Raw genomic sequence first — 14,747 nt, 5'->3', positions numbered from 1 at the left:
GTGGGATTCAAATACCTTAACATCCGGTTCTCTGCATGGATGCAGGCTTGGGCCTAGAATGGACTTCCAGAAGTTACATCAATGCATTTCCTATGGGCTGCTCTAGGCCTGGGAGTCTCCAGGTCTCCAGATGGAAAGTCTGGAAGTCTGTTGGGTTCAGCCGGTTCTCTGAACTCAACAAAATTTAGCTGCCAGTTCTACCAAACCAGTGTGAACTGGCTGAATCCCACCACTGGCTTTGATGTTTGAAAAGTTATTTAGGATCTTTAATGCATGTGCATTCTCACAAGCTCTTTTTCATGGTGTACTTAAATTGCTTTTCTGCAGTCTTTTGAGTCTAAATAAAAAAAATTGACTGCATTGTTGAAACATATTTTACCTCAGTAAGGAGTGGTATTGTCCTTGTATTATCAATGCATAAGGAAAACAATAGTTCTACTCCCTAGTTCTGCTTGCTACTAAGCATCATCTGCTGGTGAGGAAAACGTCCACCAATCACTTCCCTCAGTGTGGATTGGGGCTGATGTGAAAGTGAATTTTGACAGTTGAGTAGAAAAGTTGGCCTAGCCGTTTGTCAAAATTTGTTCGGGTCTTGTCAAATGTCCAAGAGAACTAGATGACCAGATTACACCAGATAATAGTTAAGATCTTTGGGACAAGGTTTTAGCACAATACCAGATGGCCCTAATATTGAATTTGTGTGTCATGTTTACAATATATAGATAATTGTCAAGCACAAACAAACAGAACCACTTATGGGATTATGGGACAGGTCAAGCCTTTGTCACCTTCTGCGGTGTGAAGATTCTAAACTTGTTCCCCTGCTAACACCTCCTCCAGTCTAGCCAGAGATTCCACCATAAGAATGGACTCACTTTTCTCTCCTAGGTACTCCCCCCTCAAAAAATACTTATTTAGAGGTAAGTCCTCTGGATTCCACAGAGAATGAAATGTGTATTTTACAACATAGGCAATCAAACTTTTCTTTATAAACCACACAGTCCTAGAAATGCCTCAGGAATAAGCTTCTTTATCAGTTTAAAAGGTAATATTTCTGAGCTCATTCTTTCCCTCCCTACTCCCTTGGTAGAAACCAGTGTATTCTGCAAAACCAAAATGGCAATGCTGAGGGAAGGGGGAGAAGGGCTGACACTTATGTGAGCTTCAAGTGCCCAATAGGAGCTGGGCAGATCCTATCCCCTGATTGTATATCATCAGCATTGGTAAGGTGTCATAGGTAGTTTGCATAACAAGATCTGTGTCAAGAAAAGAAAATTATCAGTTGTAAACTGGAACATCTAAATTTGAATGTAGGCTTACTCCACAATGGACTGGGGATAAGAGCAAGTTGGCTTCATAACAATATGTTCTTTAAAAATGGCAAGTGAGGCATCTTTGTGGGAAAACAGGATGTGACACAGACATACATTATTTTCCCCTTTCCAAAAAATATGCTGGTGCATCACTAAAAGAACTTCTCAACTTTTAATAGTGAGCAAACAAATAGAACTAATTCAGAATGTGGAAACAGTTGTTTTAGCTATTTTTTAAAGGATAGAAATTAGAACTTTGGGCTCAGACATTCTTTAATGTCTTCTTTAATTGCAGTTGCCAATTTCCCTTAGAGGTAGACAACAAATTAAATCCAAATCCACAATCTGATTTGCACAAATAGCTCAATAGTGGAATATAGCCAGCACTGTATTGGCTAGGATATTGAGAAATGTGTCTGCATTATCTTGTCTTTTAATTAACTCATGCCTTGGGAAAAAATTGATTCTTTTTTCACATTTACTGTATTACACTGCAGAAGTAAACTTCTGGAGTTCTGTGAAGAATTGCTTTGGCCCAATAGGAATAAAACATATATTTGCAGCATTGTCCATGTGAGAATTTTGTTTGTGTGTGTGTGTTTCAGAATAAAGAAAGCAATACCACAGGCTCATGAAGCAAGTCTGTCCCTTATCTATGAGTATTGTAACATCTTATGCATGCTTAATATGTCTCATCACACAGTCAGTTATACATTTAGACTGAATTTTGCATTTTTATCCATCTGTCCCAGGACCTGGGATAGGCAGATGTGGATGTTTGATGGTATTAGAGGGATCCTCACAGGGGGTAAGCCAGGGGTTCTCAACCTTGGCAACTTTTAAGACTTGTGGACTTCAACTCCCAGAATTCTCAGCCAGCTTTGGGAGTTGAAGTCCACAAGTCTTAAAGTTGCCAAGGTTCAGAACCCCTGGTGTAAGCTATTCCAAGTAAAGCTGCCTTTTGCAATTGATTTATAATTTATAATGAATTTGTCAATGCCGATAGTGTTCAGGTGGTGGTCCAGTTGTTTTGGGATGACACCTAAGTTATTTATTTATTTGTTTGATTATTTATGTATGTATGTATGTATTTTTTATTTATTTATTTATTTTGGATGCTCCATGTCACTGATATGACCATAAAAAAAGATAAATGTGATATAAATAAATTTGGGAAGAATTACATAAGAACTAATACCAAGGGAATGGATGGCCAATGGATCAGATCTTCTTCTTTAGCCTGTCTGCCACCTCCATTAAAGAGAGGCACCATCAATGCCCAAGCCAACCTGCAAAATCATGTTTTAAGACCCTTCCAGGAAGCCAGAAGGCTGAGAGCAAATCTCACCTCTGATGGTGAGATGTTCCACAGGGCAGGGCAGGGGCCACAGCAAATTGTCATGACATTGCTTTTCCAACATTCTTTTCCATTCCAAGAAAACCAGTAAGATCCTATAGATGCTGCCATCTGCTTGATTTCACCATAACTAGCAACAACAGATACTTTTCAGTAGACAGTGTTTGTTGATTTTAATCAAGTATAGATGTAGCATAAAACATGGAAAAACAATCTTTATTGTGGCTATACAAAATTCCACAGGATTACAGAGACAACAGCTATTTTTTTATGCTGCTTTATTTTAAGATTAATGGGGGTTATAATTTTTATCTTAGTCTGGCTCTTTATATGGTTATTAGAGTCCAATTTTAATTACCCTGAAGTTACTCAAAATGATAGGATTGTAATACAGTATAAATGCTTTTCTTCCTCTGTGAGAACATACATAAAGCCACCTTCATTCACAGAAAGCTATTCTTGATGTTTACGGAAACTTTAGAAAAAGGTACTGAAGCAAATAATGAATCAGTTATTTCAAAAAATGAAACTGAGAACAAATTTTCTAGTTCCATGTTTAACAGAGCTATTCAGATAACACTGTGAACAGAACTATTCAGATAACACTGTGAATATGGCATGAGTCTCGTGCCATATTCAAAGGCCAAAATGTTATTTGGAGCATGTGAGGACATACACATATCTTAAATGAAGCATATATTGCTTAGCATTCCACCTCAACTGTGGAACATAGCCTGTGCAAACTGGAAAAGACGCAGCTGTTTAAGAACTTCCTGGAGGGGGCTTTACATGCATGCATAAACATGCCAAATCACATTTTGCCCTTTTAATCAGAATCTCAGAGCAGTGATGGGACAAAAAGATAAATTAAAAACTGTAAAATTGTCAGTCTCTTTGGAAAAACATTACATTTGTTATGTTCTATGTCTCCTATTAGGTATTCAATAAATTACACATAACCTAAACAGCAATAGTGTATCTAAAGCTATCCTACAAATTTATTTGGGCTGTGAAGGTCTTTGATGGGCTACTTCGTTTGATAAGAGTTCACTCCTTTAAGCTGGATGACCCCCTCACTTCTAAAAGCAAAGTGGTTACATTTTGTGCTTTCTTAACATAAGTAGACAAATATAATTTGTTGATAAAATCATGATATGAAACACTTCCCTGAGGCAAATCAAAGGCACTTTACACAGCCCAAATACTTCTTGATCAGATGTTACAAATAACTATCCTGAACTATTAATTTAACTATCCACAAAGAAAAATGTATAATAATAAAAGGTTACTATGAATACTTATTAACTACTATACATGCTTAAAGTTATTAATACTTAAGGTTATTATTAACCTAATAATACTAGATGTTTTATTTATGTAGGTTTTACAAAGAACTACTTTGAAAGTGAAAGAACTTCAGAGACTGAGTCCCAATCTACTGTACAGTTCCAATTATAAAATCATTCATTATTCAGCTATAAAAATATTATACAGTATTTATATTATTATAACTGCTAAACAACTGTGTTATTACATCATTTTTCCCTCCAGTTGTGCCAGCCCTTGTGCTGTTAATTAGATTTAATATGCAGCTAGAATATTAGAGATGTATGTTTTCAGAACAATAGGGTGATAGTTATTTTGTTGTGTTCCTATATGCAAACATCATATATTTTCTATTTACTTTCCTGTTGGTAAAATTTACATGAATCATGTCACTAAGCTTCTACAGGGGTGAATATTTATTCCAAAGTAACTCACTCATGCTGTTGCTAGGCATCAAGTATATTAGATATTTCATACCATTATAAGTGCTCACACACAAACACACACACACACACACACACATATGTGTGTATATATGTAATATATACTTCGTGTAATATTACACCTTTATATTCTACCCTTCCTATGCTGCTCTATGAGCATAATAAAGATTTAATTGATTAATGGCTTGATGGAAATGTTCTAAAAGCATTCAGTTTAAGATTATTTATGCATTAGCATTCTTGTTTCAGATATTTATTATTTTCTGAAAAACTCCGATTATTTTATTTGTCCATTGAACACAAATGATGCAACATAAATGACAGATATATTAAAGCAGAAATATTTGCATAGGTAGCTTTTCTGATTATTGTGCTTCAATTTGTATTTCTCAGAACTTCCTTTGCTCTCTAACAAGGGTGTATGCATGTTTGTGTGTATGAGACAGAAAATGAACATTGATTGTGTTAAATCAGAAATTTGTGCCCAGTTATCATTGACAATGAAAATAGAAACTGAGTTTTAAGTACTCTTCTATTTCAGAAAATGTAATTTAGAAGAACCCCAGAGTTAGTAAGGCATAAAGGATCATAACTCATTTCATAGGATTTTGTTAACAAATGCAGCATCCGTCACTGCTATTGCCCAGCAGGGACCACTATTGCAAACAAGGCCTTTTAATTGAAAAAATAAACTAAATACATCCCAGAGCTAATACGATCCTCAAAATGGTGACAACATACAGCTCACAAAAAGATGTTGAATTTTACTCAAGAAAAGCACATTAAAACATTCATGAAACACTCTGGGGGGCTTACCAGTCAATGGGAAAGAGCAATAAAAAGGAAATAGCAGTGGTTGGGAAACATCAATGAAGAAACGCCATTCGCAACAATAAACTGTACTGAGGGACACAGTAACACAGGCATAAAAATGTTCACAGGGCATTCAGTGGGAATAATTAACAGTCAGTAAGAAGTAGGATAAAAAGGGAAAGTTGTAATGATATCATTTCTTTAATTGATGTTCACCTAAAAAAGTCCTGTTCTAATTTTTTCACAGAATAATCAATCATATCTTTGCTCATATAAATATATAATTATTTGGCTGACATAACTGTATTACATTTCTGGTGTCTTTGGCACTGGGAGCTATTACAGCTAAACTAGCAAGCAATATTATAATTTCTTCTGCAAATTCCCATCTTTGGAACTTGGTCAGAACCTTACAGACTTTATTTATATTCCTGTTCTACATTCAGCTTCAGCTTTGGAAAACTCAGCCACTGAATTATTACCCTTTCTTGGTTTATTATTAAAATAGACATAATTGTTTTCTCTTAAAGTATTGTAATATGCTATTTTAATACAGCCTGAATGAAATGCTTATATAATCTTATTTCTCTCACGTTCCACAATGTTAAAGTAAATAAATTATGAGTTTTTTTCTTTTGAGACAAATCTGCTATCAGATATCGAAAATGGAAAGTTGCTAATTTCTACTATTCTAAAAGGTTTTCTATTTTTCCTCTGTAGAAAGCAAGGACAATTATTTACACCTTCTCCTGCAGGTTAAGTAGTTAAAACTCTTGTTCCAACATGGTTTAATTCTGAATGCGTACTTGAGTGGCATGTTAAAAATCAGCATTGTTTTCTGATGTCTCAAGGATGGACTCAGCAGAGGGAAAAATTCCTTGACTAATTCTGAGATATCAGAATTAAAATCTAGACAAATCCCTACCTGAGTTGTGTATACATTTCATAAACGTTAAATCTGCAAATGATTTGATTGATTATGCGCGATCAAGTTTTTGAAAATCATCCACATAATTACATTTTATTCCTGACAAAATATCCCCAATTTCTGGCAACTTCTTTAAATAAAATAGTCTATTAAAGCACAAGTGGCAAAACACAAATTCTACAAATTCATCCTAATTACACAAGCAGCTTTACAGCTGGTAATTTTCAAGCTGTAGCTGGATAAATGTGTAACTTGGATGTCTGCCTCCAAATTTTCTTTCTCCTACATTTTTACAACTGAAGCAATTGACCGCTGATTGACTTGTATAGATAACTTCATTTTTTTTTAAAGACTTCCTGATACAAATCCTAACTCCCCCTTCTTCCAGGATTCCCAGTGAAATACGATATGTCACTTCCATAGATGTATGTGTTTTTGTTTATGTTTTTATATTGAACAATTGAATTCCATCTTCTTCCATCTTGTATTTTTATTGATTACTATATTGTGAACCACTCAGACTAGATTTGGATTTGGGTGGCACACAAATTTAATGAAACAGATACAGTACAGAAATATCCAGCAGGAGAATTCTCTGCCCTTCTGCCTTTGTCTTCTCTTTTTAGCACAAAATCTGGAAAGACTGGAGAACATGGTGTTTTGAATCTTACCTATAGAATCTGGAGATATAAACCATTTATCAGTCTTGAAATCCAACAAGCAGCCATGTAACTTGGATTTAGGGGAAATTTTAATGGGGAATTTTATTCTAAAACCAACAAAGCTAAAACTATAGATACAAAAAGTTCATTGGGAAATAAAGACAAAATGATAGGAATTTTATACTCAGAATTCTCTGGGGTGGGGAAATATAATCTACATATTCTTTGTATATAACATGAGAACACCCTGGTATATCAAACAATGCCAGCAGGAAGTAAGGAATTACTCCTCACTATTTGTTATTGTTAAGCTCCTTTATTTAAATCTTATAGCCACTTAGAAATGTACATAATGTTATATGGTTGTCAATGTAGGTTTTATAAGAGAACAACAAGTACGGCCAAGTAACCAAGAATAAGCATATACAGCAAGAGTGAATAATATACACAATAATACACAACAAAAGTGCACAGCAATAGACTGTCCATACCATGCAGTAATATAATGTGCCATATTTACACCATATTTATATGGTGTAATAAAATATATACATATATAAATAGTTTTAAAAATAAATATAGCCATAATTTGAGCAGGGAAGATTTAAATTAAAAAAAACCCTTATAATCAATACTATATTGAACTGATCAAAGAATTTCTATCCCAGTTGTGTTGTTATTTTAGACGTGGCAATATAGTCCCACAATTTCATCTGTCAATCTCAGAAGAAACGTATTATTGTGAATTCCAGTATTTGGCATATTGAGTTCTCACTCCTGAATAAAAATACTATATAGTTTTAATCCAGGAAACTGTTCCAGAATTGTAAGACTTTGTAATGTTGAACAAAAAAATACATGGATGGTAAGTAAAATGCAAGGCTAAAATGTATTGCATGCGTCACTTTCCAAACTTATTGATAAACACAAATGTTCAAATATTTTTATTTATTTATTTATTTATTTATTGCATCTCTGACAAATTTTAAATATATAGAATCTCTTTCAACAACCATAACTGGGATAATATACCAAAATAACAACAACAACACCTTTTATACAGTCCTATAGGTTTATGGGTAGGAGTTGAGCTTACCCCAATCATTTGCACCTATCGGTATGTAAATTGTCTTCTTCCTTCCGAGTACTCTATTCTTGCAGAAATCCATAGTTGTAAGGATACAATTTTCTAAAATTAAAGCTTTCCTATTCAACATTTAGAAAAAAAATCCAGGTGAAAAGGAGAAACAGGCAAGATCACTGTCCCATTTTGGTGACAGAAATTGAGAGTGCTCATTCCATGAACATAATTCCATCCATGGGCTTTAGTCTTTATTACACGTAATTGATATGGAAATATTCACACTCTAGAAGTACAGAAAACTGCTATAGAATAATGATATTAATATATGATGAGTTCTGCCAAAGCTCAAGTTTTAGTATTGCCTGGAAATCCTGTAAATCTTTATTCAGGCAGAAGTAACTCATTTAAATAATAATGCATAAATGTGGTGTTTTAATCTGTGTTGAACTGGATAACAGAGCCCAAAAGAGAAAGTGGATTAGAAATCTGAATAGAACATTATGCCTATAAAACTCTTTTATTTCAAGGTAAAATGTTGTATTTAAAACACACAATTTTATATTTCTTCACTTTCCCCTTGCATTTCCTTGTACTTCCCCCCTCCCAGCTTCTTATTGCATTCTCTGTGACAGCCTTTTAGTTCACGAACCTGGACCCTGGGCTAAAGGTTAAGGGACTTGAAAAAAGATGCTTTTTTATATATACTTCTTTCCATTAGTAATTATGAGCACTTTGCCCAGTGTGGTGAGTGTAATAAAAGATTTTGTACCCCACAACGAAGCAAAATGACATTTTATGGTGGCAACTCTCTTCTACAGTCCACAGCGGTTTCCTTAACAGATGTGTTAGCTTCTAACAGATGTGTTAGCTTCTACATATTTCCGTGTAGGAAATTAGGGTAATTTATTTGAGGCTTCACTACAGGTTAAGTACCACAGTTCCTGACATGCATAAATAGGACAGTATTGGAGCTTTTAATGCAGAGTTGTAAGATGAGGTTATGCAGCACACAAATCACTTGTTCTGAAAAATAAAATGTTCTGTCAAATTATTACCACATTTTTTTTCCCATTGGATTCTGACAGAATGATCACTCTTAGCATTCCACATTGCAGAAGGATAATCTGGTTCATTATTAAATAAAACAGCAGAAAAGTCAGAAAGTGGCCCCGTGGATATTAATCAGGCTTAGAATTGATATATGTATTTGCAAACAAGACCTGGTAATTTAAAATAGGTTTTACTCTCACCTGAATTCTGAAGAACAATCCTTACCTTTGACAAATATCTTCCATTAGGAATATATTTGGCTTTTTTATTAATGATCCTGGTTGATAAGAATATAAAAAAATCATATTACAGTATGGAAGTTGGGTTTTCTTAACAACTTTAATTACTTACACTTTTCTTTCTTTTGCACGTGAAATCATGAAATCTTACACCAAGATAATTTCAGAATTAACTATCACAACGTTGTCATTCTCTATCCACATCAATTTCAGAATTAAGTAACATGAGATCCTAATTATCCATCTTTATAATTCTCCTTTTTGTGTACCTTTTTCTAACGCTTTGGGATCTATGCAAGGCTAGGGCACTCATTTGGCCCAGACAGCTTATTTATTTACTTTTTTAAAATGATAACAAAGCAGGCCTAGACATGTCTGCTCTGGAGATCTAGTGGTTCAGCAAAATTCGCATAATTGTATCCAGGACAGCAGTTTAAATATGGATGCTTTATAAGCTCATCTCAAGGTCTTACTTGTGTTTAACATGCATCACATGTCACTAGGCCAGGAGTCATTCTTCTCTTTGAAATGGAGAAAATGTGCTTTTTCAGGGTCCTTTTAATATTTGCTGGGTTGAAATGGGGGGAGGGATTTGATTACAATAAGCAAATCTTTGAATAGGTCTTTGATGTGATATAATGTCATAGATTGGATTCCCAGGAGGGTGGTGGTGCATTCCAGGGGAATAAGAGGCAACTTAGTTTAGGTAGTTTATGTGAGAGAAAGAGGGTGAAGACAACCTCTCCCTAATGGTTCTCAGAATATATGTTTGATATCAACAGTAGAGTGCTTCAGTTTGGCAAGATTCTTTCTATAGGTGTGGAATAATAAAGAAATCTGTTTAGAAGAATCACCATGTATCTTTCTTGGTTTTTAGACCTGACATCAATCAGGAAATATAAGGGTATAGTCAGATGACTCTTATTTCTGCTCTCCTCTGCAACCTTCTGGTCAAATTCTAGATATGCATAAAATATAATACTGTAGGTAAAAACTGAGGGTGCATAAGCATTTAGTAGGAATATGTTTATTGGCCTGCTGCATCTATTCAACTGCTAACAAATATCTCTTGAAACAATCTGTAATTTTATAAACTTAGATATATTAACCCAGGGCAGAGACTTCAACCTAATGTTCCCAGATATTATAGTTGACATGATATATAAACTATAATCAACATCTTAGTTATCTTCAGCTTCTGTTTTAACTTCTGTAGACCATTGCCCAGGACCCCAAGGCCAACAATTCAGTCATTGGGTTCTGTTTTGTGATAGGAACCATGAAGAATATCTGAACAGTTACTAAAGTTAGAGGCCACCAACATTTTGAAAGTAAGGGGAGGGGGAAGAAAGATTATAAATATTCAAAGGAATAAACGTAACAGACTAAGAAAAAAAATGGTGGAGCTCAGTAACTCCTACCTCCAGACCTGGGAGCAAAACCATGTTTTTTAAGACTTTTCAAAAATTATCAGGGTGGCAGCCATACAAATTGTTTAATGGTACTGGGATTCCATATTTGGAATAGCTTTCGACATAGCAACAGCAATAGCACTTAGATTTATATACTGCTTCACAGTGCTTTATAGCCCTCTCTAGGCAGTTTATAGAGTCAGCCCCCCCCCAAAAAAATTTGGGTCCTCATTTTACTTACCTCGGAAGGATGGAAACCTTGAGCCAGTGAGACTCAAACTGCTGGCAGCCGGCAGTCAGCAAAACATGAGAGAAACATGGGCTCATCTCTAAATAAGAAAGAAAGAGTTTATATATACTAATTCAAGGGCTAGTATCTTGAAAACTCTAGGCTGGGGCAGTAAAATCAGGATTTGAACTGGTTTCTAGAAAGAAGTAAAAGCAAAGTGTGTAACTTAACCAGAAGAGCTTCTACAGCACAGGATGCATCAGGTTTAACATCTAATATCTAGGATATTAAAATAGTTTCTGCAACTTAAAGAATGAATTGTATATTAAAACTTTAGCAAACAATATTATCAGAAATGATCATTAATGAATGTTTATGAAAGATCTCTTGAGCTCATTTCTGCTCTCTCTTTTTAGCTTTTCTTTTCTTCAGATGAGGCTATTTAAAATGTCATTTTATAAGATTTGCTAAATAAATTAAATGCAAATGAACTCAAGGGAACCATTTTCCATACATTGCTACTGATCTTTATTATTAAATGGGGGCAATGTTCAATGTCATATAAGCAGTTTATTTTTTTTATTTTCTGCTTTTAATAATTATTTTTTTTAAAAAAAGACAATGTACATTTTTTTTTCTAGAAGGTGATTTCTCTGTGCAGCTTTTTAAACCTAAACATTTTATGCTTTAGGCATTGATGTATAAAATCAGTTTATATATGTGTCTCACAGCAACTCCAATAAATTGTCAATGTTTCCATTCTTCATTTTAAAGCTCTTTTTTTCACACCTAGAATAAATAGAATGTTACTGTCCGCTGATTTTATTTTATTTAGATAGGCATAATACCATATTACTGACAATTATTCACGGGCAGCCCTAGAAGGCTTGTGCATTGTCTTATGGCTGTTTCCCTCATTAAATTTTCATTTTCACAAGTTATATTGCTCTCTTGAAATGAGTAGAGGCATGCCAGTGAATATTTTGAGCCCAATGCACTTAAGATGCTAACATCTTTGTAGGCAGGGTGCATTCTTGGTAGATGTTTACATGGGCTGTTAGAGTTGTAGCTATTCTAATCTGACAGTAACTGCTGGTGCCAATTGCAACTGTTTCCTCCTGTTTGTTTTATATCACTCGTGAAGAAAATTGGATGGGTTACAGGGAATGCAGGCTGAAGGAACAACCCTTTTTGGAATCAACATGGCTTGGATGATGGATGGATCACTTACAAATATTTATCTATTATTTTTTCTTTTCCTTTATTATTTTTTTCTATTTTAAAAATGTCCTTTCTGTCAATGATCAGGTGGTCATTCTTAGATAGAAAGAAATGGCCAGAGAAAGATGCTATGATAGACACTAGAAAAAGATACATTAAAAAAAAATGGAACAACTATGCCATAAGGAAGCAAAGTTAATACCAATACAATCCCAAAACAGCTGGAGCATCACATGAACATTCTAGACATGGACAAATTTAACTTCAGTCAATTGCAAAAGCCAGCTTTACTTGACACAGCTTACATCTTCAGATGATGCCTTTAACACTATCAAAGAACATCTGCCAATCCCAAGTCCTGGGTGGACAACAATGCCAGATCCAATCTGAACAACTGGCTGACTAGGTGACAAAACAAACAAACCAACAAAAAATACAATAAAAGTACAATATACTATTCCCTGCATCTTGGATATAGCCTGGAAAGATCCAGGGAATAGTTTATTGTATTTTGGATGTAGCCTGGAAGTAATTATTGTAACAAGTAAATTATATCTTTAGCCATCACAATAATTATTAGTGCATTTATAGAATAGTCTCTAGATCTTAACGTGATTTCTAACTGTGGATTTATTGGAATATTAATATTTACTAGAAGGGATTTCACATATACTTTAGTCTTCAAGACAAACACTATTCCAGATACCCAGTGCAACTGTGTCATTGTCCCATATAGTTGAATACTATTTGGAAGGTCACAGCCTTGTCAGATCTGTAGGGCCTTGTGATCAATGCTTTGTAACTGTGCTTCAATGGCTAGAAATATATCACTGACTATTGTGCTTACTCGACCTTCTTTTCTCTTGTGATTTCCTTAGCAGCTCTGAATGCCAATTGGTCAACCAAAACAAAATATACGCAAAACTATAAAAGTTGATTCTATAAACCATGGAGGATTATTTCCAACTCAATATATTTTCACTTTGTCTTCAAAATTAAAGTTGTCTAAATATGTGGGGGGTGGGGTTTCTGTGTTTGAAAAGAAATCTATGACCCAACTGCATACAATATACAAGCTTTGTAAATTAGGTCTCACTTAGAAGCTTAAGTATTTTATATCCTTCTACATCACCAGGCAATCAACTTGAAAGTAGTTATAGCAAGTGTTGACAAACAAAAGGGACAATTCTTACTTTGGTGAGCCTCTTGACAATGATACAGAACTCCAAGAAAAAAAAAATTGATATAACATAAACTGCCAAGTATATTGCATCCTGCAGGTTTTTTTTTACAGAACAGATGCTTTTAAATGTTTTGAGCAACTATTTTTTTAAAAATAATCAATATTAAGCTATTGTTGTTAGAAATGTTTAAACAAATATTGCTCAACATTTTATGAGCTTGGAAAAGTATGTACTAGTAAGTTTTAATAACAAGGAAACCTGTCTAAAAATGCCCATAATATCTCTTTTATGATATAACTGTGGATAGGACGATCTGATACTAAAATAATAATTTTACTTCTAGCACTCAGAACAACACTAATAGAAATTATGCTTCGAAATGTCATTCTTTTTTAAAAGTTACTATTTAAAAGTTACTATAATAATTGCAATTCTAGCAGTGGGCATATTATTTAATGTTTTTTTCTCATTCAGAAGTGATGTTTATTTCTAAGATTCTTTAAATAAAATATAATTAAACTTTCATAAACTTTAGTAAATGCCATTTAATTCATGTCTTTCCAATTCACCTAACTTTGATCAAAATCTAGTCTAACTATTTTTATTACTTTTAAAAATAAAAAAAGATAAACAACCTAATTAATTTTTGTAGATATCTAGGTTATTCACAGTCACCGAAGAGTAACTCATACAGGTGAATAGTATATTCATCAGCTTTTTGCAAAAAAGAGTTCAGTGCATTGCTTAATGTGTCAGGCAAAGATAACAGAGTGAGCAACTTATTATGCATCAGAGGCCATAAAAAACTGATAATATATGTATATATATATATATTCCAGGTGGGGATAAAAAGGCATCTGTCTTTCTGGCCTTGACAATCAAATTAAGTAATTGATTGACAGAATGTTGGCACCAGTTTTGGAAGAATCGATCAGCCTCAACTCAAGGTATGGAAGTTTGTGAAATGTGAAGATATATAACAGGATTTCATTTACAGTGTTAATTAGACTTCACTGCCACACAAGAATATATATTAAATGAACAAAATGGAATTAAGAGTCTTTTTAAAATGGAAAGTGGCATCATAAAAACCAAAATTTGTTTTAATGTACCGAAATGCTATTTTGATCAAATCTGTAATTCGACTTTTACTAAATTAAAAAAATTAATTTAGTTTCCACTGGATAAACATAAGCCCTTGATATAAAAACATGATAAATGTTGGTATCTATAGAGTTCTGATTGGATTAGAATTACGTTATGAAACAGTGAATTAAAAAGATAATGTCTAGGAAGACATATTGGCAAAAAAACCAAGCTTCAGATTGTATAAATCCATATTCTCCAATCTGGTTTTCTAGAATGCAATTTTCTTGATTCTTTGCAAGGGAAAACAACAGACTGGAAATAATCATTTAATATATCTGGAAATTCTGAAAATAGTCATTTAACATATCTGGATTTTCCTAGACTTGGTAAGATTGCT

At 33.9% G+C, this 14,747-nt stretch overlaps 1 long non-coding RNA gene across 1 annotated transcript in view; it reads left to right on the top strand.

Moving 5' to 3' along the window:
- Window positions 1-14,216, top strand: part of LOC120314325 — a 154,868-nt gene extending 140,652 nt beyond the window's left edge. The window contains exon 3 of the long non-coding RNA XR_005558408.1: window positions 14,101-14,216. This is a non-coding gene — a long non-coding RNA (uncharacterized LOC120314325). The remainder of the gene's footprint in view (window positions 1-14,100) is intronic.
- Window positions 14,217-14,747: the final 531 nt, after the last annotated feature.

This window comes from Crotalus tigris, unplaced genomic scaffold (assembly GCF_016545835.1).
Source record: "Crotalus tigris isolate CLP2741 ecotype Arizona unplaced genomic scaffold, ASM1654583v1 scf7180000018890.296412, whole genome shotgun sequence".
Lineage (NCBI taxonomy): Eukaryota > Metazoa > Chordata > Lepidosauria > Squamata > Viperidae > Crotalus > Crotalus tigris.
This window is presented reverse-complemented; position numbering and strand designations above follow the sequence as displayed.